The sequence below is a fragment of the Cyanistes caeruleus genome, chromosome 11, assembly GCF_971803275.1.
Source record: "Cyanistes caeruleus chromosome 11, bCyaCae1.hap1.1, whole genome shotgun sequence".
Lineage (NCBI taxonomy): Eukaryota > Metazoa > Chordata > Aves > Passeriformes > Paridae > Cyanistes > Cyanistes caeruleus.
This window is the reverse complement of record NC_141711.1, coordinates 16,161,066-16,186,879: the sequence shown is the minus strand read 5'-3', so window position 1 is coordinate 16,186,879 and position 25,814 is coordinate 16,161,066. Positions and strand designations below refer to the sequence as shown.

At 43.8% G+C, this 25,814-nt stretch overlaps 1 protein-coding gene across 2 annotated transcripts in view; it reads right to left on the bottom strand.

Annotated features, from left to right (window-relative positions):
- LOC111935192 (uncharacterized) overlaps positions 1-23,273 on the bottom strand; it is a 53,026-nt gene extending 29,753 nt beyond the window's left edge. The window contains exons 1-2 of one of the 2 annotated variants that reach the window (XM_023935537.2): positions 21,825-23,273; positions 16,996-17,125 (exon numbers count right to left, since the gene is read on the bottom strand). The gene's annotated coding sequence lies outside the window, so the exon portion shown is untranslated. The remainder of the gene's footprint in view (positions 1-16,995; positions 17,126-21,824) is intronic. The other variant, XM_023935536.2, reaches the window with a different exon arrangement.
- Positions 23,274-25,814: the final 2,541 nt, after the last annotated feature.

The following is a 25,814-nucleotide window of genomic DNA, read 5'->3' as shown; positions in this document are numbered from 1 at the left end:
GGACAAGCAAAGCAGCCCTACTGCACACCTGACAAAAACCTTTCCTTGGTCCTTCATGTCTGTGCTTAAAATATAAGGAAAGTGCAGCTCTGAGAAGACAGGCTCAGCCTTTATACTAGAAAAAACATGTATGTCAGTCTTCACATTAAATGTGTCAGTAGTCTCCAGGAGCATCAAGCAGAGCAAGAGTGGGAGCTCCTAAAACATGGCTGAAACATATTGCTTGTTTTGAAATACACCTTACAATATAACAATTTTCCTTCTTCAGATGAAGCAAAAAAGGTAAGGAACATAGTATCTTAGCTTGGCATGACTATCTCCACTTAATATCACCAGCTGAGACTTCACATTATTTCATTTGCTAACTGATACTTGTCTCAGTTTTTCACAAAATGGCCACAATGACCATTGTTATTGTGCTATTTGTCTAATAAAAACATAAAAGGGACATTTTACTTAGCAGTTGTTTATGACTGTGATGAAGATAAACTTCTTCAATAACCACTCAGTAATGATTAAGGCATGTTAGAGTTTAAAGCTCTAGATCACAATAACCTTTAAAACCAAATTGTTTTCCTTTGCATTGCTGCAGGGCAGAGTAAAGGAGGTTAAGATACCTTAATTGCATTTCCACTCCTAGCATGTTGTTAAATCACACTTGGACTACTGTCCTGGAGTTTCTAAGGCTTCAGTTGAAAGGATGCCATCTGAACTGCAAAAAATGGAAAAAAAAACCACCAACCAAACTAACCAAGAAAACATAAGCATTTCCTGAAATTAAATCTCAGACAACTGGGATATGTCTGACACTCAACAGTGATGCAGTGCAGAGATAATGGGGTTAAGCATGAACATAGCAAAGGACAGACTATCAGCTGATCCAGAAAGGTATGCCAGGTCATTCCACATCCAAACAGTGCAGGCCCCAAAAGATTTCACCTTGGCCATCTTGCTTCCAGTTGTGAATGATTCTTCAGTAGCTCAGACATTTCTGCACTGCAGAACAGTGTTGACACTACTCGCTGCACATCCACTCACACCTTCTCCCTGTGGATTCACCAACCAACCAAATTTTACAGGCAATTAAAAGCCATGTTTTACAATGGGGGCAGGGATGAGGAGAGGCAAAGTGCTCCTCTAATTCCCTGTAGAGTTCTTGACACAGCAAGCTTGTGTCAGATATACTGAGCTCTGAGTGACTTCTTACAAAGTTTTGGGTGTTAATTCCAAGGGCAGAAGTTAATCTGGATGCCACTGGCTGGAGGTAGATGACAGCATTTCTTGTTCTCTAAATGGGAGTGGTTGCTTCAAGCACAGGGGCACTGTATTGGCAAGTCTGTTTCTCACCACAGCTTTAATAAAATGTATGGGAGTGCAGCACTCACTCTCAATTTGTGGGAAATGGTTTGAAAGCTATTCTCTACCTCCCAGGCTCACGTGTGATGTGGCTGGGATTTACAACCTCAGTTAACTTCACGTAGGTTTTCCAATTTGCATCTATTTCCTGAAAGATTCAAGCCTAAGGAAAGTGGATGCTAATGTAGGAGCCTGTATTTGGATTGGTGAAGCAGATAATCCAAGATTAATTTCATCTGACAAAAGAAATCTATTATTACAGTGTCAAACTCCAGTGTGCAGCTAGTAGCTCTCAGCAAGGCTGGAAATGCAACTCAGCACTTGCACTCTTGCACACAGGTGCTACTAGAAAATTCCCAGGGCAATTGATGTTACTCTGACAGGGGCAAAGTCCCTGGCCAGAACATCCTGTCTTATCACCTCTGGCTTCTGGACAGATGGAGCATTGAGCTGGTGTGGACACATTAAGCTGGCCACTGATGGGCACAACAGTCTTTTAGAAAACCACAGAGCAGATCCTGCTCCTCACCACACACAGAGCTACATTCAACAAATCACCAACCACAGATGATTCAGGTCCATTGCACCTCTGTTGCCCAACATTCATCTCCCATTACATCTTCAGAAAAGATGCTACAGTAATTTTAGCAATTATTATAATATTAGCTGCTGCTGCCATTCAGAAGTGCTTGCTAGTGTGATCTCTATTGTAATGAAGATTTTTTTTTTCATCCAGGCCTATCTATGTGCCCATGCAAAGCCTAGAGCAATACTGTCATGGCCTTCAGTCCCCCACTCCTGCATTAGACACCAACATTAACCCCAAAACTTCTGCAGATGTGAGAAACATGTTTCTGTGCTTCCTTGGCTGGGGAGGGAGAGGAGGAGGCAAAAGAGCATCTGCACATGGACATACAAAGGCAAAACTCTAACAGCTGGTCATGACAATAACACATTATAAAGCTCATTAATAATTAATTATTTCCTGCGCATTATGGGACTCCTTCATCTACCTGCCAGAACCAGGCTGTTGACACCACTTTGGGCAAGGCAGCATGACAAGTGTTGCACTTCCTGGCTCTGTCCTGCCCAGCTGAGGTCAGGGAGAGCTCTGCAGCCACTTTCAGTGAAAGCAGAAAAAGGCTCAGCATTATGAAGGTCAAAGCCTTCTACAGGCTTCTTATAAACCTCAGTGTTGACCCCAGCTCACAATCCCAAAGTGTTTTACCAACATTTGCCACTTTAGTCAATATTGTGTTTAAGGACCGGAGGTTTGAAAAGAGTTTCAACAGATGGAGGCACTTTCCGAGCTCACCGCAATCTGGTCAGGATGGCCTGGCAAGGAACAAGCCGTCCTTGGTTTGTGCAGCTCTGGAGAAGGGCTCCCAGTAGTGACAGAAGAGCCATTTGTGACTGGTCATTGGGAGGTGGACTGCCATCCAAACCCCATGGCATCAGGGAAGACTGATTTTCAGTTATGGCAGTTGGTGACTGGTGAAAACTGAACAAGTACTGAGGGAGGAAGGATAGAACATTTCTACCAGAAAACAGTTTTCAAGCCACCTTTGCCTACTGATAAGGACCAGAAAGGTCCTTTCCTGATGAGATCAGCTCCTATGGATCACTGGTACAAGCCCATTACCTAAAGGAGAAAACCTAGCAGAAAATACCCATAGACAAAAAAATAATAAATATCCAGCAGCAGGATTAACTCAATAGGTCTAAACTACGAAACAGAAGCTTTATAATTGGCTTTGCAACCCTGGTTACTGAGAACAGGCCATTTCAACCTCCTGGCATTACACTGGGGATGTACCTGAGCACCCCTCCTTGAGCAAGAAAACTTGGGCAAACCCAGAGAAATATGTAGCCATAGGATCCCCCAATCCAGGTGATCCATGGAAAAACTTTCATGCTTTTTGTCACTGACTGTCAGAGTCCATTCACCTTCAGCACCCTGATTCTTTTAAGCTCAAATATTTCCACCTTCAGGGTAATGCAAAACCTCATGAAACACTGCTGGGGAGAGCAGGGATAACACCACCTTTCCAACCTCTGCTATGCAAACAATTTACACACTGGAGCACAGGATTTATTCGTACCCATCCCAGCATGAATAATGCCAGACCTCAAGCAATCCATCTTTCAGACTGTGGCAGAATGAGCTGGTTCAATGACCTACTGGGGTAGCAATTGCCCCTTGATGGTTACAGAAACAGAAAGTCCTGCCTGATCCATGCCCTGGAGATGACCTGAAATCTCCATGCTTGCCTGAGAGAAGACATAAAAGGATTACAGGCTTGAGCCATCTGTGTTGGGGTCCTCACTCCTCATACATGCCCCATGGTGCAGAGAAACATGTCATGAGATATGACACTCTCTTCCTCCTGTCGAGCTAAATCTGTCTCCTTGGAAGAAACAACTCACAGTGACATGTCACAACCACACGAAGATGCAAATCTACCAATATTGTAATAATCCATAAGTCTCAAAATATATCTTCACTCTTTTTGCTGGAAGCAACAAAGATCAATGGAAAAAAAAAATCAACAAAAAACAAGGAGTCTCTTAGACTGTGGAGAAGGTAACAGCTCAGAAAATAAATCCTGGGAAGGTAGGAGTACTGGGGAGAGGCTTTTAAAATGACCCACAACAGGAAAAAAAAAAAAAAAAAAAAAAAAAAAAAGAAAAAAATCACCAGGGTCTGACAGAGATCTTCGTATTTCCTGAGTTTAGCTTTTGTGTCATGTTAACTCAACTCCTTGTCAAAACAAGTTCTGTTTTGCTGCTGTCAGCACAGTGGGCTTAACGTAGCTTAAGAAAAACATCTCACATTATTCTTCATACTTCATATATCATTTCCAACAAGCCAGAGAGCAGAAAACAAGCTGCTACTGTGCAGCTGATTATTGGTGATCATGTACACGGGCAGGCCCTGTGATGGAAGAACACTGCCAGACTTTGCTGAGCTCTGGTTTTTGCTCTGCACAGAGTAACAACACCCGGCGAGTCTTTGACTCAGGGAAACACCCAGACCCTCAATTACAGAAATACACTGCAACATTTTCAGCACTAACTGCACCAGAGAGCACCAATCTGACAAGTCCCTTTTACGTGGTACCCATTGCTAAAGAGCAACAAGGTTGTTGACCATACAAGATATTTTCACATGTAAAGACTATTGGCAATCATTTGAAAGTCAGAAGAGTTGAGATGGAACAGACACTGAGAAAAGTAGTTCTATTAAAAATGTCAAAGCAAAACCTGCCATTTGGTCTTTTCCTTTCTCAAACAGTTTGGCTGCTCATCTGTTAGAAGCAGCAAGTCGCTCCATTCTTCATAGTTATTTTGGCCAAATCCATCTCTCTGGATGGTATCTGTCTCCACACATACAGGAATTTAATACAGCTTCTGGCTTCAGTCACAGAATGCTAGTTAGTTACTTATTTTTGTTTAATTGCAGAAAATCAGAGCATTCTCCTAAAAGCATGTTAATAAAAACTTGTGGGATACACAATACCTGAAATAATGCAGGTCAATTTTCCAAAGCATCAGCTCTTTAGTTTAGGAGAATCCCAGAAGACATGAAGATGATTTCGGATACCTAAGTACTCCTGCCAGTGTTTCACTGTGCACTGTTTTCCTTTGCATATCCACCCTGTGAAAATCTCTCATCATCATTCTCCCCTGGTACTCAAGAGGGATCTTGTACTGCTCTCAGCAGTCAGCATTATAGTCTTCATACTCTCTGCTGAGATTTAATGGTTCATTTCCTCTACCCAGACTAACTTCAGCTTGTCAATACTGCCCTGCAGTTCTGTAAAAAAAGTACATGCAAAATATACTTATTTGTACTTAGAGCAGATAGTTCATCTTAAAATTTCCTTACGCAGCAAGCCAGCAGTGATAAAACAGGTTTAAACTACAGATTATTATTAAAAATGTCTTCCTTTTCAAAGCTTCCATGCTAAATTCTTGGACTTTGTTGACAACATGCTCAAAGTGGTCTCATTCTTCTCCTTTGTGAAGCACCTGAGTGTAGCAGCAATGCTTATTTCTCGCCACTTTTCATCAGGCTGGAAGCTTAGCATGAAAAATTAAAAAATACAAGATCTGGGGTGCAGCTGAGAAGGAGAATTCCGTATTTTCCAGTCCAGTCTGTACTACTGCTGGCACTCATGCCCTGCAATTCATCAGCAATGTCCTAGACACTTAGTTTTTTTCTCTCCATTATTCCTATGGGAAAGATGCTTCACAACCTCACTCTTACGGTTGGAAGCATTTTTCTTATTTGCAGCCTCCATTTGTTGAGGACTAGATTGTACATTCTCATGCTCACATTTCCCATCATCTTAAATAAGGCAGCCCTCCCCCAGGATGCATTAGTAGACAGCTTTCACAGACCTGGCAGACTTTTTTCATCACTAGCTACACCTAGTCAAATTTTTAGCATTCTCTTACCAGCCTGGGTCTCTCTTAGCCAATCATCTCAGCTGTCCTCATTTCCCAGGCCAAATTCAGCATGTGAGATGGGGTAGTGGATCAGGGCTCAAACATGAACCTTAATCCTGTTGGATCCAGCCTCTGGCTCCTCATTCCCATCTCTATGCAGAATTTCAGAACCACCTGAGGTTTAAGACAAAAATCCCTTTTTCTAGATGTTACAGATACCATCGAGAACAACTCTTCCCTTTCCCCACAGAAGAAAAAGTTCACTTTAAGCTATACCATATTGGTGTTCCAGTTACTGGGTAGTGACAAATAACAAAGAAGGCAAGATAGCCAAGCCAGCTTCACCACTGCAAACTATGGGGTGGGTCTCATTAAGACACAAATTCTGAGCAGCCACCTCAGGACAGCCCTGATCTGCAGCAAATACCTGTAGAGGCAGCACAGCACAGTCTGTTGTCAGGGTATCCTCATTAAAGCCCTTGTCACTTCACCAGACAGAGGTGATGTGAGCTCCCTGTCCTTCACACATGCTTGCTTCACCTCTTCTTTCACCCAGGCACCCATTAGGCCACAGAGTGGAGAAGCTATTTCTTGTAGGATTCGGCACATACACCTCCCCTTCCTGTTGCAGAGTTTTTCACCTTATGTCACATCACTGAGAAAATTTGGCTATGAAATTGTTAAATGCATCATGCTAAACACTGTCAACCTATAAAATCCCACTGGGCAGCTGCTATACACACTTATCTCTATGCAGCCAGGCTCTGCCATCTTGCTGGCTTAAAAGAAATGTTAATTTTCCCACGCAGAATATGGAGCTTGATTCAATTTCTACTCCTGCCCCTTTCTTCTCATTCTATCACTGCTATTCTCCCCCCTTTCCTTTGTAACCACATGCCTACAGCAAGAGCAGCCTCCTGGCAGACCTCTGAGGCCAACCAATCCAAAGCTTTCCTGAAGCCACAAAAAGTTTCACCAGCTTACACTGGAGTAGGGCGTGGAGTCAGGACTCTTGCTGCTGACTGTGGTACCTCCCTTTCCCTTAAAACCAGCTGCCTCACTGCTAACACCTGACTCACGTGGAGCTGACCCAGCCTCACTGCTGCACTCCAGATCAGAAACAGAGAGGGATCCTGGGCAGCCAGCAGGGACAGACACGAGTGGGAACCTCACTGGCAGCCCTATGCTCCAAGACACCTTGTTGGCAGTAACACCAAGGAGTCAGTGCTCCATTTCCTGCCCACCAGCAAAGCTGCTACCAGACAGCAACAGAGCAGTGCTTGTGTCATCTTGCTGTAGCACAACATCCTGGCAATTCAGAATGCTACACCAAACGGCAAAGACATTTTGCAATTAAGAGCTGGATGACAGGAAGCAGAAAGTTCGCACCTGCCACTGAGCCTTTCAGGCCAAACTGAAATAACCCACTTGGATTTAATCTCTTCTTCCTAAAGACAAAGACACAACTCATATGTTTCCATTCTGTTGATGACAGACAGATGATCTTGTCAGAAAGCCAAAGTCTTAAGTACTAAATTCCTGATTCCTGTTCCTAATTCTGTCACACACTGTTTTACTCAAGTCATCCCATTGCTGTTGCTCAGCTTTCCCCCCAAGAAGAGGGGAGGGTTATACTTCACTGGGCTCTACTGAGCCCCATCCATGCACTCTGGAATCCATCACTCCTACAACAGACTTGTTTTTAACACTGGAAGGAAGGTATTGTTATTTATACACGTGCACACACAGAGTAACAGCATCTGAATAGTTGATTGAACTGAAGGAGGCAGGAAAGAGCACAGGTACAGCATGAAAAGAAAACAGCAATGTTCTGGATGTATTCATGCAGATCAGAAATACAGCATCACTTCTCCTAGGTTTCAACTCCCTGTCTGGAGTCTACACCCAAAATTACACTGGTCTACATTTAGGGTCTTTCATTTCCACCCCAATGTTTTCCTCCTCTCCTGGATGTCCCTGCAGAGCCTTTTCCAAGTACATGTACTACACACTTTTTGCCTCTATTTATGTTCAGTATACCCTGAATATCAAGCTGGTCAGTACAGGAAACCAATTATGTGGCCAGTCCTTCTAAATGCAGCCTAAAAGGACAGTCTTAGCAACACCAGTGCTGCTAAACAGAGAGACTTTTCATGCTAAATAGGGATGTATGGGTGCAGCAATTAACAACCACTTTGAGATAAAGGAGGAAATTGAGTGATGATAATAAGTCATCAGATGGAATAAACTGCCTTGCACTGAGCATCACCACCTCTTCAGGGAAGTCAGGCTAAAATTCTGAATTTCAATTTATTAAGGTAAAAGGGAGATTGTGAAGTCTGCAGAAAGAATTGTATGTATGTATTCTACAAGGAATAAAGGGATGCTGTTTCTGCAAAGAGTGGGAAGAAGAGGAAAGTGGTATTTTTAAAAGCCTTAATGCATAGAAAAGCAGGATGGATAATGGTGAGTTCCTTGTGTCTCAAAGCCCTAAGAACTTGCTCATCTCAGGAGCTATAAAATACTCATATGCAGGGGAGTAATTTTGTCCCAACTTTTATTATTTTTTAATTGCACTGGTACCATCTCCTGCCCACCTGCAAAGAGCTCCCTCCCCTCCCCTTGACAGGGAACAGAGGAGACTGTCCCCTGCCACACTCTCTGCTACCAATGAAATCAAACAGCTTTCAGTGCTGAGAACTTCAGCAACATCCTCCATGGCCTAAGAAACAGAAACCCTGTCAAACCCAATCCAATCCCTTGCTACAGCAGGATTTTTTTGACCGATGTATGTGGAGTACTTGACTGCTTGGGCTGGAGAAGGAATCTTGTTTATTTTATTTTCCTGCAAGCAAAACTGAGAGCTGCTAAAGAAGCAAAATAAGAATCACTTCTATTTCAGACAATACTGGTGTCCAGGAATTGGACAGCATTCAGTGTTTCCTGATGAGTTCTTACCTGGTCCAGCAGGACAATAGTGGCAAACTCTTAATTTTCCAATGTGAAACATATTTTTTAAAGCACAGTTTTGTGTTTCTGCCAGCTCAAATCTGTGTTTCTATCAATGCTGGCAGCAGTGCCAATTGCTCAGTATCACTGCTCTTGAGGGCTTTTTAGAACTTGACTTTCAAATTACACTAGATATAAAATAATGCCCACCTGCACACTAAACATTCACTGCCAAAATTATACATCCCAGTGAATGGGGCTCTAAAAGGCAGAGGCCAGAAAGGCTGGTCCACTCTTAGCTCTGCCACTGTCCCTGTGCCATCCTTCCCCCTCCTAGCTTCACCCAACACATCTATTTGAAGAGAGCTTGCATTTTGCTTGGACACACTCTACGCTTCCACACTGTAAGGACAAATGGTTTTACTTCTGTCAACTGCTCTACAACGACTTGCTGCCACGCTACAGAAATTCCAACAATCCTGAAGTCATTTTACTGCCTCTTGCAGACTTCAGTTCATTGCCTTAATGGGAAGGCAACACTGTTTGGGGTATCCACAACAGCAAATGATAGTGAGATGCATCTGAGTTCTGCAACACGATTGTTAGACCTTGTTTTCTCTTTCCAGGAGCAGGATAATCCAATGAGTTGTATTTCTCTTCCAGATTTGGACTCTAGCTGCATTTTGCAGAAAAAACCAACATCGTGAGACATGGCTCACAAGCTGCTGACCCTTCGTCCACCAGGGAACACCTGCAGAACAAAGTCTCAGGAGAGTTTATTGTTGCCATTTCTGATGTAAAAGCAAACAGTCAGCATGGACTCACTTCTGGTAGCTCCACCCAAACACAGGTGGAACTTCAGACCTCTCACTGCAGGCTACAAGGCTGCCTCAGATCTCCACAAGCTTTAGAATAGTAAAAACAAGGATGCCTGTGCCAGTTGTGAAGGGAGACATAGAACAAAGGGCAAGTTAACTCACAGTTGTAACACAGAAAGCCCTGCAGAACTGTAATTCTACATGGTGGTCTCTGGATTCTGAGTGGTCTCTACACTTGACACAAAAGGCACTTGGTGACAGGATGAAAGGGGCTGATACATTTCTTACAGGAAAAAAGATTCCCATTGTCACCACCTTAACACTTTGCCAATCAGCAATATCAGATGGGAAAGAATGCCAGGAATTCCTGGCCTACATTCCTACTCCTGCTGCAGAAATCCACTGGTAAAGAACACAAATCCAAGGCACCCTCCTGCTACAGAGATGGCACTGGAATGGGCATGGCTTGTTTTTGTGGATGGGAAGCCAACATGTCTGCATATCCACTTCCTGCCCTTGAGTGTCAAGCTCTGACAGGTGCAGACAAGTACCTGCACAGGCATTTTCAAAGTCTTTAAAACTCAAGTGTTTGTGCAACTGTGATCAAGTTACTTTAATTCAGCCAGAGGAGAAGCATGGCATAGCCATGTGATTGCAAACAGTGAAGTTTCCGTGGCTTGGCAAATTACTGTGTGTCCACTGGGCTGTGGCAGCATTTCCTTTTAATAGAACTCCAATGCAGAACAGGGCATTTTGGTTTAAATCACTGGAAGGCAGTAGCTTTTCATTTGGGTGGCTTAAACAAAGGCACTTCTCTGCTCAGTGAGGGTAACTGCCCATGCCAGAGCTGAGCTCTTGTATCTTAACCACATAGAATTATACAGTCTTAGAGTGTAAAATAATCTGTCTAGACTATAGAGAAGTACTACCTATATAGGAAGCTGGTCTTTTTTCTTGAGTGCAGCACTGTGCCTATTCCTGAATTTTTTGTTCAATTGTTTCATTAAACTGCCAGGCTTTGAGTGTTACCACAATCCTTCCTTGTCTAAGACCTGGGTGCAGAGAAGGGGTCTGTAACCCACTCAGTAGCAGAAAATACTTCAGAGAATCCAGCTGATCCTGTTGGATGTCCAAGTGTCAGCATCAGAGCCAAGCCATGGAGCTCCACAAGGCATTAGGACTTTGGCTTGCTCTAGGCTGTTGCAAAAACCACCAACTGGAACAGTTTTACCCACTTGAAAGCGAGAAAATCCTACATTTATCTCAGTGGTCAATGCAAGTGCTTGGGAGCACTGCCAAATAATATTTATCAGCCTAGCTGAAGGTTTTATAACTCAGCTGTGTAAGTTCACATCACAGAGAACACCCCGATACAGCAAGCAGCCAGTCTGGGAGCACTCAACTTGTTCTTACCACTATTTCATTTTTATTAGTTAGCAGACGCAAGTGAGAGTTTTGAAATGAGCCGACTTGTGAACTGAACTCCTCATGAGTACAACACAGCAAGGCAAGGATCAGGCAATATTCCTGTAACCAAACTGGGGCAGCTTGCCAGTGCCAAGAGGTTTCATAAGCACGGGGGGGAGAGTAACTTATGGACACTTACAGGTCTGGAGAGGAAGAAACTGAAAAGTGAGGAAGTGTCTGCCTCACCTTCCCCTGCAAACAGAGCCATACAAATACACTGCCAGCCTGGCTGTGCTAGCTATAAAACATCATTGCAGATGAAAGAGGTGTGGGGTAACTTCACACATCATCAAAGCAGTAGCTGACCAGGAGAGCTGAGGGGCAGGATGGCTCTGGACCCTCTGTTTTCCCCTATACAACCCAAGTGGCTGCTGCCAAAGCAGGGACAGGATATAAAGGCCAGTGACTTCTGCTGGAAATAAGCATGTAGAGGGAAGGTCTTTCCCAGAAGCTCTTATAACTACTATCTCAATTTTTTATTTTTGTACTTCTTGCAGCCGATCTCTGTTACTTGGGTGAGTCTCACCAGCTGCCTCATTGCCCTTAGCTCAGCATTTTTCTTACACCACCCATTGCAGGACTTACCCTACATCACTCTTCTTGGGACTACAAAATGCAGTTTTATCTGCACTGCCAACTAATCTTGAACCAAACTGCCAGCTGTGTGTGCTGCCCAGACTCCTCAGTTCCAGGAAAGACAGACAATTTGATTTAATTCTATTCTCTCACCTCAAGCTAGTGCCCAATGAGAGTAACAGAACTCTAATTACACATGAGGGCTCAGCAATTTAAATAATACAGCATGGCTGTGGCAGTCTCTGCTTCCTCATCTTGCTTATTAAAAGGTGCTAACATGACTGAAGCCTTTCCAGTGGCTCCAGATAGCTGAATCACTGCAGTTAGGACATGACTGAGCCAGAAGGGATGGGGTGGAAACGCTTTTATTCCCACATCCTACTAGTGTTATGTAGCTGGGAGTGAGCTACCTACACCCAGCTGTGCAGATACGGATCTACAGCCTCTTCAGCACACTGGTAAACTCATTGAAAAGTTACAGAAAAATTACAATTACAGTTCAAAATTCGCAGTAATATACCAAGTACAGCAGTTGGCAGTTTTTTCTTCTACTAGAACTGTTTTCAGAACAGGCTGAAATGAACAACACACATGTAGGTCAGTGCTTGCCTAACAAGGCCAAGATCTCACCTGGGAACTTCAAGAGCTAAAGCAAAACCACCAACCCATTACCTTGGCTCTAGCCTATGCTGTTGACCCTGCACTTTCCCTGACATCACTTCACAACTTAAAAAAAGTAATAAGGGGATTAAAAATATATCTCTGAACCTCTAAATCCCACAGGCCCAGTCCTTCCTTCTAGTCCTCCCAGAAAACCAAGCCACTTGCTCGGGAACATATCACCAACAATGGCCACAGTGAGAAAGCAAAAGGCCCTGACCACGATATCAGTCTCACTTTATAACCCAGCGCTGTCCCCGCAGGAACCAATTGCTGCAGCAGGGAGGCTGGAGGCAGCAGATAAGCCTTAGCTGGGTGATAGGGATCAGCTGCCCAGTTATCAAGGGAGTACAAAAATCAAATAGATTTTGATTTAGTAGTTACAGCTTTTCATATATCCTGGGAAAAGAAAAGAGAAGGACCAGGGAGGGGGAAGGGGAGTTAGAAGTCTTTTTCCAGGGTGTTATGATGTCAGATCTTTTTAGCAATGAATTTCTAGGTTAAGCAGCTACTGAGACATGTGGCTGCAGAGAACTGCAGTCAGCGCAGGCGTTTGTAGGAGGAAACTGAAAGCAGTGGAAGAAAGGCAAAGGATTGCACACACAGGGCTGCAAATCCTGCCTGAAGCAAGCAAGACAGTACAGCAGAGTCATTCCCAGCAGGCACAGAAAGAACAGCAGCACTGCACCTTCCCAGAGTCACTTCTCAGTCCATTTGGGGTAGGAAGTTAACTTAGTTCTTCTCTCAGATGTGACCCAGGCTTTGGGCTGCAATGCCAACTACAACATCCACTGCTCCGTGCCACGTGCCCAGCTCCACAACTCTGTGATGGGGGCAGATCAGCACCAGTGGATTAGACAGACCAACAGACATCAGCTGTGTTGCTCTTTTAAGTCCAAAGGAAAGCAGATGAAGGTAACACACTGGATTTCAGTACTGGCAGGAGAACAGGCAATGAGCAGCAACAGCCAGGCAGAGCTCAGTAGACAAAGTAGCAGAAGCAAAGATGAACCTTTGATTACATTAAATTTGACCCAGTAAAGCTTTGCATTCAGGTACAATTCTGCTGTGACAGACATGGCTATATCATGGGCTACATTTGTAAACCTCCATCTATTCACTCAAATATTAGCACTTCTGGCATAAGCTTCTAGTCAGAAGTTTTGGAAGCTGCAGCCATTTCAGAGAAATCATTCACACAGCATATAAAAAGTACTCTTTAACACATAATGGCTTGCAATTAGGCTTACAACCAAAAACTACAGGAATTTAATTCAGAGTTTTCCTTGACATCATAGGATCAAGTGCATAGAGAAAGCCAGACCACTGGATCCATTGTGGAAGTGCCATCAAGGTGCCATAACTTCTACTCTCAGCCCCCAGAGCCTGCTCAGCACCTGGAAGCAGCATCCAGCCCCTCTGGACAGTACCAAGCACCAGTGGCACAAGGACCTGACTGAACCCAGACAGGTCCAAACAGGGAGACAGCGTTTCCACCATACTGCAAGTGAGACTCATGGAGTGACCTGAGCCACTCTTCACCCTCAGGGAGCTACACACTGTATTTGTGCTCCTGCAATCCGCTTCCCAGCTCCATCTCCATCCCCATCCCTGTTAATTACTGTCACAGCAGGAGAGTTTCTGGCATTTCAAAGAATAGCCCTTCTTATTAAGCAGGAAAACTGGCAGAAATAGCAGGCAGCACTACACACATGGAAATTTGTAAGAGATGCTCTCCTCCTCCTGCATGGCACAGTTCATTTGTTTCCCTTGGTTAAAGCAGGAGGAAAGATGGAAAAGCTGCTCTAACTGATAGGAAGCTCCCAGCTTCCAGGTCTCCAGCCAGTCTCCTGGGAGAGGCTGATGGGTCTGGGATGTACTGGCAGTAGTAAACTCCAGCCTCAGAGTGTCAGGCATCTTAGCTCTGACATTCCTGGAAGGGAATTGTGCAGGACCACCAACTGCAAGTAATTTGGACTGAGTCTTGTATGCCGTCTTCCAAGAAGTCCTGCCACAGGGCAGAAGGGCTGGGTCTGGCAAGAGCTCCATATTATTTTAGTTACTGTGCATCTAGTTTCTTCTGTGGGCATCTCTAGTTCAATTTCAGATATATCTGCTATTGAAGCAAACCTTAACTCTGTTGTTGGCTGGGATCTTACATAAATTTGGCTTTTGAAATAACTGGTCCTCCCTCAATCAGCAGAATGAGACCATCACACCCTTCTGCAGATAAATCTGCTCCTTTCACTTAGGACCTGATTCCTGGCAACCTTGCTGGACTCAGATTTTAAGCACTTCCTATTGAACAAAACAGGCTATTTAAATGGGGGAAAAGATGTAAAAAGCACAGCTCGCTCTCTCCAGTTGATTGTCTTTGGAAACAGGACTGGAGGCTGCTGTCCCAGAAGACTGAGCTGCCCTTATCTCAGGCACTCTGTTAAAAGACTTGGAATCACTTATTAATTTAGTGAAAGCCCCTTAATTTTGATCTTTTGTCTGCATTAATTGATTTGCTATCAATAACCTACATTGATTAGACCTCCAGACCTGGCAGCCGCTGAAGATGAAGAGACAGAGACTCTCTTTCAGAGCAGGAGTTCAAAGCCTGAAATGATTAAAAAAGACAGCACCAAAACGGCTGATAAAAAAAAGGTGTCATTCTTTTTCCATTCAAGTATGAAACTCTGTGCAGTTAACCCTTCAGTACCTAAAACCACTCTCAGGTCTAAGGTATTTGTATAACCTAGAGCTAGCTATTAGATTAACTCCATTTTGCCATTTTAATTAAAATATTATGGATGCTCTTGAACACCTGACAGAATGAGAACCAAGGGAAAATTTTATCTGCTTCAGCCACAAAGGGAGCTCAGGGAAAGCAACCTGACCCAGAGATTGGCTCAGGTGGTACTCTTGGATCCCTTCCAGCAGACAGCATTGTAAAGAGTGGTTCGCAAAGTCAGATTTAATTTGCAGCCGATCCAAACCAAATGCAACAGTGAAATTTAATGGTCATCAGTTAAAATTTTGACAATAAACTTTTGAAACCTGAGAAAGGCTTGCTAGTCCAAGATGCCAGGAAACCATTAACAAACCAGCTCTCTGTCAGAGATGGTGCTGGAACATAGCCCAGGGCTGCTCCCACCTCAGTATCCCCCCTGCATGAGCTACAGCAGGGGCAGGAGGTCTGAATGCTCACATACATTGCTTCTCTGTCAGAAGAGCCCAAGGTATTGGCTAGGGAGAGCTCTCAGGCCACCTAGGAGAGGCTGTTTTGGGACAGACACTAGGCACACAGTGGGAGCACCCTGTGTGCATCTAGGGGGAAAAAAACCCAAAAAAAACCAGCCAGTGCACACATCCAAGGGTCCACAGTCTCAGGTGGCTTTGTCTGCTTCAGATTCCAAATCTCCAGTAATAGTTTGCTAAATAGTACAAGACCAGCTATTCACTTTAGCCCAGCATCTGAATTAATCCAGGTGGCCCCTGTCCACCAGACACTTAACTGCTGTTCGAGACATCCAACTACCTTAAGAGCAAGGCTGCATAGCAAGTTCTTTTTTCAACCAAGCTGTGTCAAGAGCCCTGGCCACCCCCCAGCTGTGACAGTACAAACCTTAACAGCATACCTTCCTACACCTGCAGATTTCCCTGTCAGCATGCATTTCACTAGAAAAAAATAATGTAATTCCTCTTACAGTTTGTTTGGTGGCAGCACAGAGCATGGATCAGGTACAGCACAAAGTAACTGACAGTTCCTGCCCTGCAGAACAAGATTATCAGCTGCTGGTCCCCAAGAACCTGGCTGGACCACTCCCCCAGCATCCTACCCAAAGGTAACAGAATTCTAACTCATGGCTGAAACACCCCGTGTGACAGCTTATAGAGCAGCACAGCCTGTTCACATCACAGCACTTCTGCACTGGGAAACTGACACAGACACAAATCATACTGAGCTTCTGCATTTCCACTCTGACAACAGCACACAGCTACCAGGACTCAAAATTCTTTCCTGTGCATCTCTGCCAACTCTTCCTTATGTGAATGTTTATAATGTCCCTCCTCTCTTTTTCTCCCTCCCCTCCCTGCATACATTACGCGTAGGTGCTAAATACCCCTGCAGCTGCAGTCACTCTTCACAAGCTTCTGTCCTGCCCTCCTCGGGGGTGTGTTTACTGCACATGTCCAGAAATCCCAGAAATCCCAGAAAAACTGATCACACACCTAAGTTCTAGCTATACAAAATTTCTGGGAGAACAAGGAATGTGTTGGCACCCATGCTCTGGTCTCACACTTTAAGGAGGGGTGAGTTCCTGAGCCCCCAGGCTCACGAACAAGCATTGCCACACCTTTGTCTGCTGGGAAGGAACCATCTTACACATCACAGGAGAAACAGCCCACTGAAATTAAAGATGCTGTAATTTCTAAAAGTCCTTTCCTTTTGTATGAAAAGGCTTTGCCAGCCTTTGTCCTCCACAGATTAAATGTGAATAATGATTGGGACAGTTGAGCACTGGAATAGATTGCCTTGGGAAGTTGCAGAGTCTCCATCATCTGAATTTTTTCAAACGGGCTAAACAGTCATCTGTCAAAAATCGTCTAAGTATTAAAAAACCCTGCCTTGGGGAACAGAGGGAAAGGAAGAAATGACCTCATAAACTTTATTTTCTGTTTATGTAATTTAAATATAACTTCTGGGGACTACAGAAATTCTACTTACCCCTTCAGCTGAGCACAGCACACCTTCTCCTAAGGCTCTGTGTTTTGTGTTCACGGGTTACAAAATCTGCTGTGCAGTAAGAGTGGCCTGCTCCGTGCAGTGGTCCAAGTGGTCTCTCCACATCAGTTTCCTACATTTGTAAAATGTAGAGGGATGGAAAGCACAGCAGTGCAAATATCTCAAAATCTCTGTATTTTAGAAAGGAACTTTTATTCCTACTTTTAACACATGACTAGTAGATCAAAGTAACTGAAGGCTTTATCTGGTATCTCCCAGATACTAACACTGGGTGTACATACATCACGCTGATGTGCACAGGATGAGAACCGAGGGAGCCAAGTTTTTTTCCCACCCACAAAGAACAAAAATAGACTTTTATTCCGAATGACTTATTTTAAACTAAAAACGAGAAAGAACAAAAGCAAAGGCTCCAGGAAGTGGAGTCTGCACCCGCATCTTATTTTAAGATGCAGCTTTGACTCTAGAAATTTAAAGCTGCACTGCACAGAAAGCAGAATCAGATCAGTGATGTTACATAGCTCACTCTTTCCAAGTATCAATCTAGGATCTTAGAAGCAATAAAGATTCAATAACACTCAACAGTCTCCAGCTCTGAAAATGCAAAGATAAAAACTGTAACAATTAAGGACAGATACAGATATGCAATATACATTGCACAGATGTTTTATTTCCCTGCAATTATATATATGTCCTCCAAAATAAAACCCAACCTTCATTAACTCGACATTAGAGTGTTGTTGTATATTCCTGATGAAAAAGAATCAGTAAAAATGAAGGAAAGTACTCATCAAGATAGCATCAGCATCCAGACTAATCACATACACATTCCACCAGATTAATTTCCAACATGTTCAGATGCTGGCCCTCCATGAGTAATTATTATACAAATATTTCCAATTTGCCTCTTCAGTCTCAGAAGAAGTATCTGAAGGAAATTTTTTTGTGCAAAATCAGTAGCACAGTTTTACACTATAATCAGTACATAGTTTTACACTACTGAAAACCAGCACACATACATCCTCTGGGATATACACATAATCGCTTATGGAGACTTCACACAACCATGTGCAAACTTATTAGGAAACAGAACTTCAGCATCAGTTAATGAGAAAAATCCCTGCTGAGGGCGCAGGCTCTGATGCAGATTGCAGCTCAGGATTGCTAGCTGAGGCCCACAGACAGAGCAGGACCAGAACAGCTGTACATGAGCAGTGAGCACCAGGCGACTGGAATACACAGCTACAGATATTCCCCTCTCAAACACAGGAACACATCCAGCACTGCCAACTTGCAGGCAGACACCAATAACTGTGGCCAAGCAGGTAAATGGAACCACACAACATTCCCATTTTCTGATGTGCAAAAGCAAAAAGCGTTCCATTCATCTTCAACCAATGTACTTATTGATTGCTTCTCTCAACTGATATCCCAGAAATTCTTTCAGCTATCAAGGCAAAAAAATGCCAAATGGCCTTGTTCCTTGAAGTTTTTCCCTAATCCAAGGGAGAAATTCAAGGGAAATAATTTCATTTGATAATGAAATCAGCTGGTTCCCCTTTCCTGGTGTCCTACCCAGTGCTTAGAGAATTTCTTACTCCAGGAACAGCCTAACCCTTCACAGCATTCATTCAGCTATGATAGTGCTTTAGCTTCAGACTCAACAGGCAGAGCAGTAACACACACTGTTTATTCTTCCTCTCCAGTGGGTGTTTAAGACAGCCCACAAAGATACTTAGGTACCTAGTTTACCTTCAAGTTTACCATGAGCTCCATAAAGAAGGTAGTCAGCTAAATACTGTACAGCTCTGCGCTTGCACTTGGAAAAAAAAAAAGCTTTTCCAATTTTGGCAAGTGATTGGAAAATAAGTCTTCCAATTCTGATGAATAATCTACTTTGAGTTAAAAACCACTGCTGAACTGCAGCTTCCCTCTTGCTTTAATACGAAGGGATAGACCAGCAGAGACTACATTTCAGCACACAAATTAGGAGGGGCAAGCTGTAGGTAGCAGGTGATGTATTGCTACTGCATCACCTTTTGTTTGATTAGTGATTAGGAACTAATTGCCTCTCTGCCCAAGAGATGAAATCTGTCTGAGTCCTTCTGAAATGAACACGGCATTTATATATTCCTCTAAAAGCTGTAAAATACTTCTGTCTCCAAGCACTGTAGTCCTAATAATCTTTGAATATAGTTTGATACAATCCCTGTGTACAGCTCATTAGGCACTGAATTCTTTGAAATAAGAAACCCTTTCCTGTCATCCATGCACAGATCTAACACAGATGCCCCCACAAAGCAGATGCAAAATGCCACCACAGTAAGAGGCGATAATAAAGGAATTTGATTGGGTTAATGGAGTCACATATGGTGATGGTGTGGTCCTGGAGAACATTCCCCCTCAGCTTCAGCTTCCTCTCATATCAATCCTCTCTAGGGATTGAAGGAACAGAAGCATAGACAGGTTAAAATTCAGATTTATTGCCAGAGGTGACATTTTTGGATGAAAATACTATTAATCACAGTCACTGAGTCAAGATCAATAAAAAATTCATAAAGAACACATCCTGTAATGTGTACTCCAAGAAACACTGAAAATCATACCAGCACCATGATACTAAAATAAACCCAGTGCTTTTCCTCTCCTGAGTTTTCACTTCTGCCTCTTCATCCCGTGTAGCAGAGCTCACAGTGAGGATGCTGCTGAGTGTCCCCTGTGACTGTGAGCACTGATGCCCTTCACCAGCTCCAGGAGGTGCTGTACACATGGGGTTTGGGGCATGGAAGGTTTGACAGGAACAGCAAAGAGGGAAAAATAAACCCAGTACTTTGCTGTGATCAGTGCTCAGACTTCAGGGAAGGGGGTGGATGAAGTGCTAAGACTACAGATTGTACAGTACTATACATTTCCATATTTGCTTCATTTCTTGACCACTCTGCAATTTCTTTTTCAAAATCTGTCATGCTCCTGAGAGCTGTAGGTCTTACACACAGAATGAAAAAAACAAAATCTTTTCACTTGGATGCTCATGCCTTTTCTTGTTGTAGGTTCTTTATATGTAGACCCATCGGTAATGGGGCAAGAACAGTTTCCTTTGCTTGTCAAGAATGGCAGTGTCTCTTGTATAAAATCCCATCCCACTGGAGCATGAGAAAGGATATTGCTTATGACAGTGGCCTCCAGACTTTTAACTACAGAGCAAAAACCAACCCCATTAAAACACAGCTCAGCTGCTGTCCCCAAAAGTCTGCTCTCTCCCCCAAATCAAACCCCCTGCTGGTCAGAATAATAAATTTCTGCAGATGTTTATTTTTAGGGTACAGCTAAATGCTGATACCAATCCAACAGTGCAGCCACAGCACTAGTTCTTAATTACAGTAAATTCACTGTGGTGGAAAGGAACCTGAAAAAACAGTCCAGGTGAATTCCTAAAATGGCTCTGTCAAATCTCACCTATTTTATAAGGGATATAACCATACCTGACCCTTTCATTAAAGCTCCAGTGTCTGGGCTAAATAATTAAACAGTAATTTAAAATAAATGGCTAGAATAACCTCATTGAAAAGGAAACCATGAAAAAGCCTGAGACTGTTGTATGTCACACCCTTTGAAAGAAACTAAAGAAACTAAATATGAGTTCTCTAAGTGTATATGTTGGTAAATGCCAAAGATTTTAGGAGACCTGGCTTATAACGTTTTGAAGCAGACACATACTCTAGATTAATACTGCTATTAAATTAGCAATAATAAATAATTATCTTAATAAATTATCTTCTGTTCTCAGGACTCTGCTGCCTGAAGTACAGCTTAACCTCTCTTGAGAGAATAGCCCCAACTGGAGCAAAGGAAACTTGTTTTCAGATAAATTAAATTTCCAGGGCACAGAAACACCCAACAGTTACTCTCAGGGAGTGAAGCTTCAAGATGGTGCTGGAATAAATGGTTTTCCTGTGCCTCTAAAAAGCTAACAATGGACATGCTTATTATTTACATCCAAACTGGTTGGCTCACCTAATATTTCAGGACACAGATTTTGCAGGTGTAATACAACTTGAGGAACACCCTATATTTCACTGATATGAGGTACTGTAACAGCTGAGCAATATACCTTTTTCTATACATCACATTCAAAGCTGGGAAATACTTTTTTTTGTTGTTTGCTGCAAACATGCTTTTTCTTATCTATAAAAATAGACATAATAATGATGCTTTATACAGCTCTGGAATCTCACAGCCCTTTCAGGGAGCTCAGCATCTGTGTCATGGAGCTGAAACAGTACCAGCACCTCCACAAATCAACCAGCGAAGAGAAAAAGCACTTGTGGGGGAGCCAAGACTACAACTTAGAGCTTTTTCCTGCTAGGGTGCCCAACACTGTGAAACACTTATTTTCTATAATTACAGAGGTGCTAGTTATCACAACTTTAGAAGCTTGGTGATATGAGGCAAATAGGATACAACTGTGGAGAACATTCTGAACTGATAAAGAACGTTATAAATGTGGCAAGCACTGGGGTTTTATGGATAGCTTTTTCACTTTAACCAGGGCATAGAGCAGATATTTTGCCAGAATAACACTTTTAACATTAACTAGAACCTTCAATTCCCGGGAGACATATTAGGTTAGCAAACCACCTCAAGACAGAAAACTACAGGCTGGGGGTCCCTTAGAGCTTCCCTTTCTACATCCATTCTTCTGCTCTACATTACTTCCGATGCATGTCAAAACCACAAAAAAGGCAGGGAAACAAACCACCGACTCTTTCAGGGCAAGTAGAGGAAGGCTTAGAGCAGCCTGAGTTGCTTACCAGCAGCGGAGAGGCACAGAGCGAGCAGGATCCGGCCGCCAAATGGCGCCTGAGGCCTCGGCCCGGGCGGGAATTGGCACATTTAGGCCCAGCTGGGCTGGGCCGGGCCGGGGGCGCGTCCTGCCCGGGACAGCCGGGGCGAGGCCCCGAGGGGAGGGAGCCCCTGTGCCCGAACAATGCCTCGCACCGCTGCGCCACACCCCGGGCTCCGAGCTTGCCCTCGGCACAGGACCTTCCCTGGGTGTTGTTCAGCCATCCCAGTAATTCCCTGGATCCACGGCCACTCTGATGGATGGGCTGCAGCAGCAGGATGGCTCCATGATGAGATGGCTGCTTCTAAGAATTAAGTAACACCGCAAAGAAGTGCGCTAGCGGTGGCTACTATTAATAGTTGAATCACATACACCTCCTTTAGATAGTAAGCCAGAGTTCCAGGCTGCCTAGGCCAGAAGGGGAATCACCTGTAGGCAGTATTAGCAGGAGGGTCCTTTCTGACACGGTGTCACAGCCTCTCCATTACAGGGTTGCATTTCTATGCAGTCATTGGATCTGTCTGAATCTAAAGGCAGCAAGTTTTTAAACCAGTTAGCCCTGAAACCTGCCAGGAAGACAGAAGTGGGAAACCATTGCTTGCTCAGCAATTTGGCCCAGACTCAGCCAGCAGCTGGCAAGCCAGAAGTGTATCGCTCATCCCATGAGAGTGTTCTGGTCTGTGGGTTATGCTGTCGATGCCGTATGCTCCCTAAAAGCCAAATCCCTACATCCAAGCCATTCTCATTTTGCTCATCTGCAGAGATTGGTGCTTACAGTAACAACAATGGGACGCCGAGTTTGTGTTCTAAACTGTAAATAGAGTACCTGGCTGCAGTAGTTCTTTATTCATTACAGAAAAATTGCTTCAGTGCATGAGGTGCTCTTGCTGTTTCACATTCCTAGGCAAGAAAACTGATGAGCAACTGGAAAGCAGATGGGCAGTTGGAATGGTTAGAAGATGGAACAGCAAGTGAGAAAGCAAGCAAGGCTGACAAATGTGCCTTTGGAAGGGGCAATCAAAGGGAAATCCAACAGGAGCTTCTCCTGACACTACACAGGCAGCATCTCCCTGGCATGTTCCACAGCCAGCATGTGCAAACAGGGATATTCTAGTTGGTGACAAGCTTTGTGACATCTGTTATCACCTGAGGATGTAGCATTAACTTCACTAGCATGGTAGCCTTCTGCCACTGGCCTCCATTCCACCTCAGCAGTCTCAGGTCAGTCAGGACTAACACCAGAGCTGATGTGGGTCTTGGAGAAATTCATAAAGACCATATAGCACTCATACACTCCCTCTAGCTGGGGAGCATTTCTGACTCAGAGAGAGAGAGTTGTCTGCAGCATCCCTGCAGCTATATTTCACTGTTCACCTCCACACCTCATTTCCCACCATGGGTGCACTGTCATGTGTGCAGGGCTTCTCTGTGAGTGTGGAAAGGTCATTTCACTGGCTGGTCCTCAGCAGAGTGCCCCGGGGAAATGTGAACGTCTGACAGTTCTCGATCTTCGTTAGATATTCCTCTGCCTTAGCAGATGAACCCTTCATGATATCTGATGTGTTTCTCCTTATCACACCTTCAGAGATGGGCAGCTCTAACTTCCTCCTTAGGACTTGGAGGTTAGGGCACAGAGACTAAGGGCATGTTTTTAAAGTACTTAAGAAACTTACAGATGCAGAGTTGGCTGATACACTTTTCAAACCATGGAATACATAACTGCAATTCAAATTGCTGAATTGAAAAACCCTGGGGAGTCTATTTCCTTTTGATTGATATCAATGAGAATTAGATATGTTTGTTTCTGAAAATCACCATCTTTAAGAATCTAAAAGCACCAATTTCAGCACCTCTCCTACCACATAGCAGGAAATGGAATCAGTTTTCCAAGCATGAGGCTACTGCTCTAGACTCTAGACACAGGTCCTCTTCTCAAATTTTTATTTTTATTTTTTTATAATAAAAGTCACCAGCCAGCCTGCAAAAGAGGAGTGTGTTATTAGACAAATTCAAAAACAGATCTACAAGTGGCTACAGGGAAGGGATGAATCCATTAGCATTACTGAGCCAACATTTCTGAACACTGAGGGGAAAAAGCAGAAAGTGCCACAGCTCCCAGGCTCCCCCTGAAGAACATGTGCTTTTGCTGTGGGGGAGACAGAACACTTGACCAGATGGCCCAGTGCTGTGCTCCAGGAAGCAATTCCTCATACTCTTGTGTTCTTACATCTCAAGCAGTCTCTGCTGTGGCAGTATAAATGCACCAATAGCCTGCTCCAAGCACCAGCTTCTACCACCCTGCAGTCACTCTTTCTACTGTAACTCTCCCAGCTGGACAGGAGCACATGGACCTTGAATGATCTACTTGCCATTTTGCTATGCAGATTGCTTTTTGTCCTGATCCCATACATTTTTAAATTAGAGTCTGAGCTGGTTGTCTTCTTTGGAGCTATTTCATTGCCACAGTTCCAAAACTGTGAATACACTCTGCTTTTCTCTTTCTTCTTCAGACTCTTTTACATTCCATTTTTTTCCTTCACAGCACTGTTATTGTGGCAGTGCCTGGCATGATTATTGCTACTTACTCCAAATCCCCCAATGGCAGAGTAATACCTCTTTAATTGGGTATTTCTCCCTCCCGACACTAATCTCCTAACAAATGCCGATGCTGTGTTAGATGCTGTGTGGGGATCTCTCATCACTATCGCTTTAAGCAGGCAGTTGTGTGTGGAATGAATGCATAGTCACTCAGCATGGATGGATTTGTCTGAGTCCCTGTCAGCTCCCTGGTTTTGTCACTGAAATCTTGCATTGCGGATCCGGATTTCTATTGCTTTAACTTTTTGAGGCAGATTTATCTCAACCCCTGTCAGATCAATGGGTTTTGTCACAGAAATCTATGTGACTTTGTTCCCCATGGAGATCTGGCTAGTCAAGTTTGTGGAGGCTGATTTGGGAAGCTGAACCCGAGGCCTTGTTTAGCTACATCGGGGAGGGGGGAGGAACAATAAGAACTGAAAAGAGCAGAGGCCTAACAACCAGAAAAACTTAAATAAAAACTGCAGTAGCAACCTACACGCAAAGCCCGAGACAACACCCCCCCATGAGAGCGCATTCGGTCTCTCATCCCTGCACACATGGGCTCTATCTGCTGGCACCATCAGGAGCTGCTGGCTCTGCCCATGGCCTGCAGCGTGTGGCAGTGGCTGAGATCTCACAGCGCTGCAGTCTGAGGCAGATCTGCCTTTCAAGTCCTCTCTGGTTGCTCAAACCCCCAGAGCTGTGGAGGTAGGAAGGCCGTCGGAGGCGCTTCTCCTTTAATGCCTCCACAGTACATTAGGAAACACTGTGCTATCAGAGATGATCCTTCTTGAGGGATACAAGCACAATTTTCTTCTTGCCTGTAGCCATCAGACTGCATGATTGTCTGACACTACAACAACACAGTCTTCCAGATAAAGCTTAGCTTTTCTGAACTGCTACATGTCCATCTTGTCTCCTTAGCTGATTCAAAAATTTCCAGGAAAAGCTTCAGTAAATGGAAGTTCCCTGATGAAAAGTGCATTGTTCAAATAATCTCTTTGTTGGACAGAGGGATAACATTATTTCTTTCGCTTGTTACTCTTTGAATTTTTTTTAATAATGATTATCACAGTTGAATTTGACCATGATCAAGGTCTGAGTGAACTTTTGGAACAAAATGGTAGTGGTAATAATAATAGCAATAACAATAATAGGAAAGCAGGTAACATACATTAAAGGAAGAGCCTGGTGTTGACTGATAAAGACTCAGACTTGTCTGGAACAGCCAACTCAACCTGAAAGCTCAGCGCAGCAGGGATGGATTCCCTGTTGGTGAAACTGCCTCAATTTTGTATTTGAAGCAGAACATTTCAAAAAGAAAGGGTACCCCAGGAAAGAGGAAATTTGGGGAAGGTAGCCATTAGCATCTCAGTAT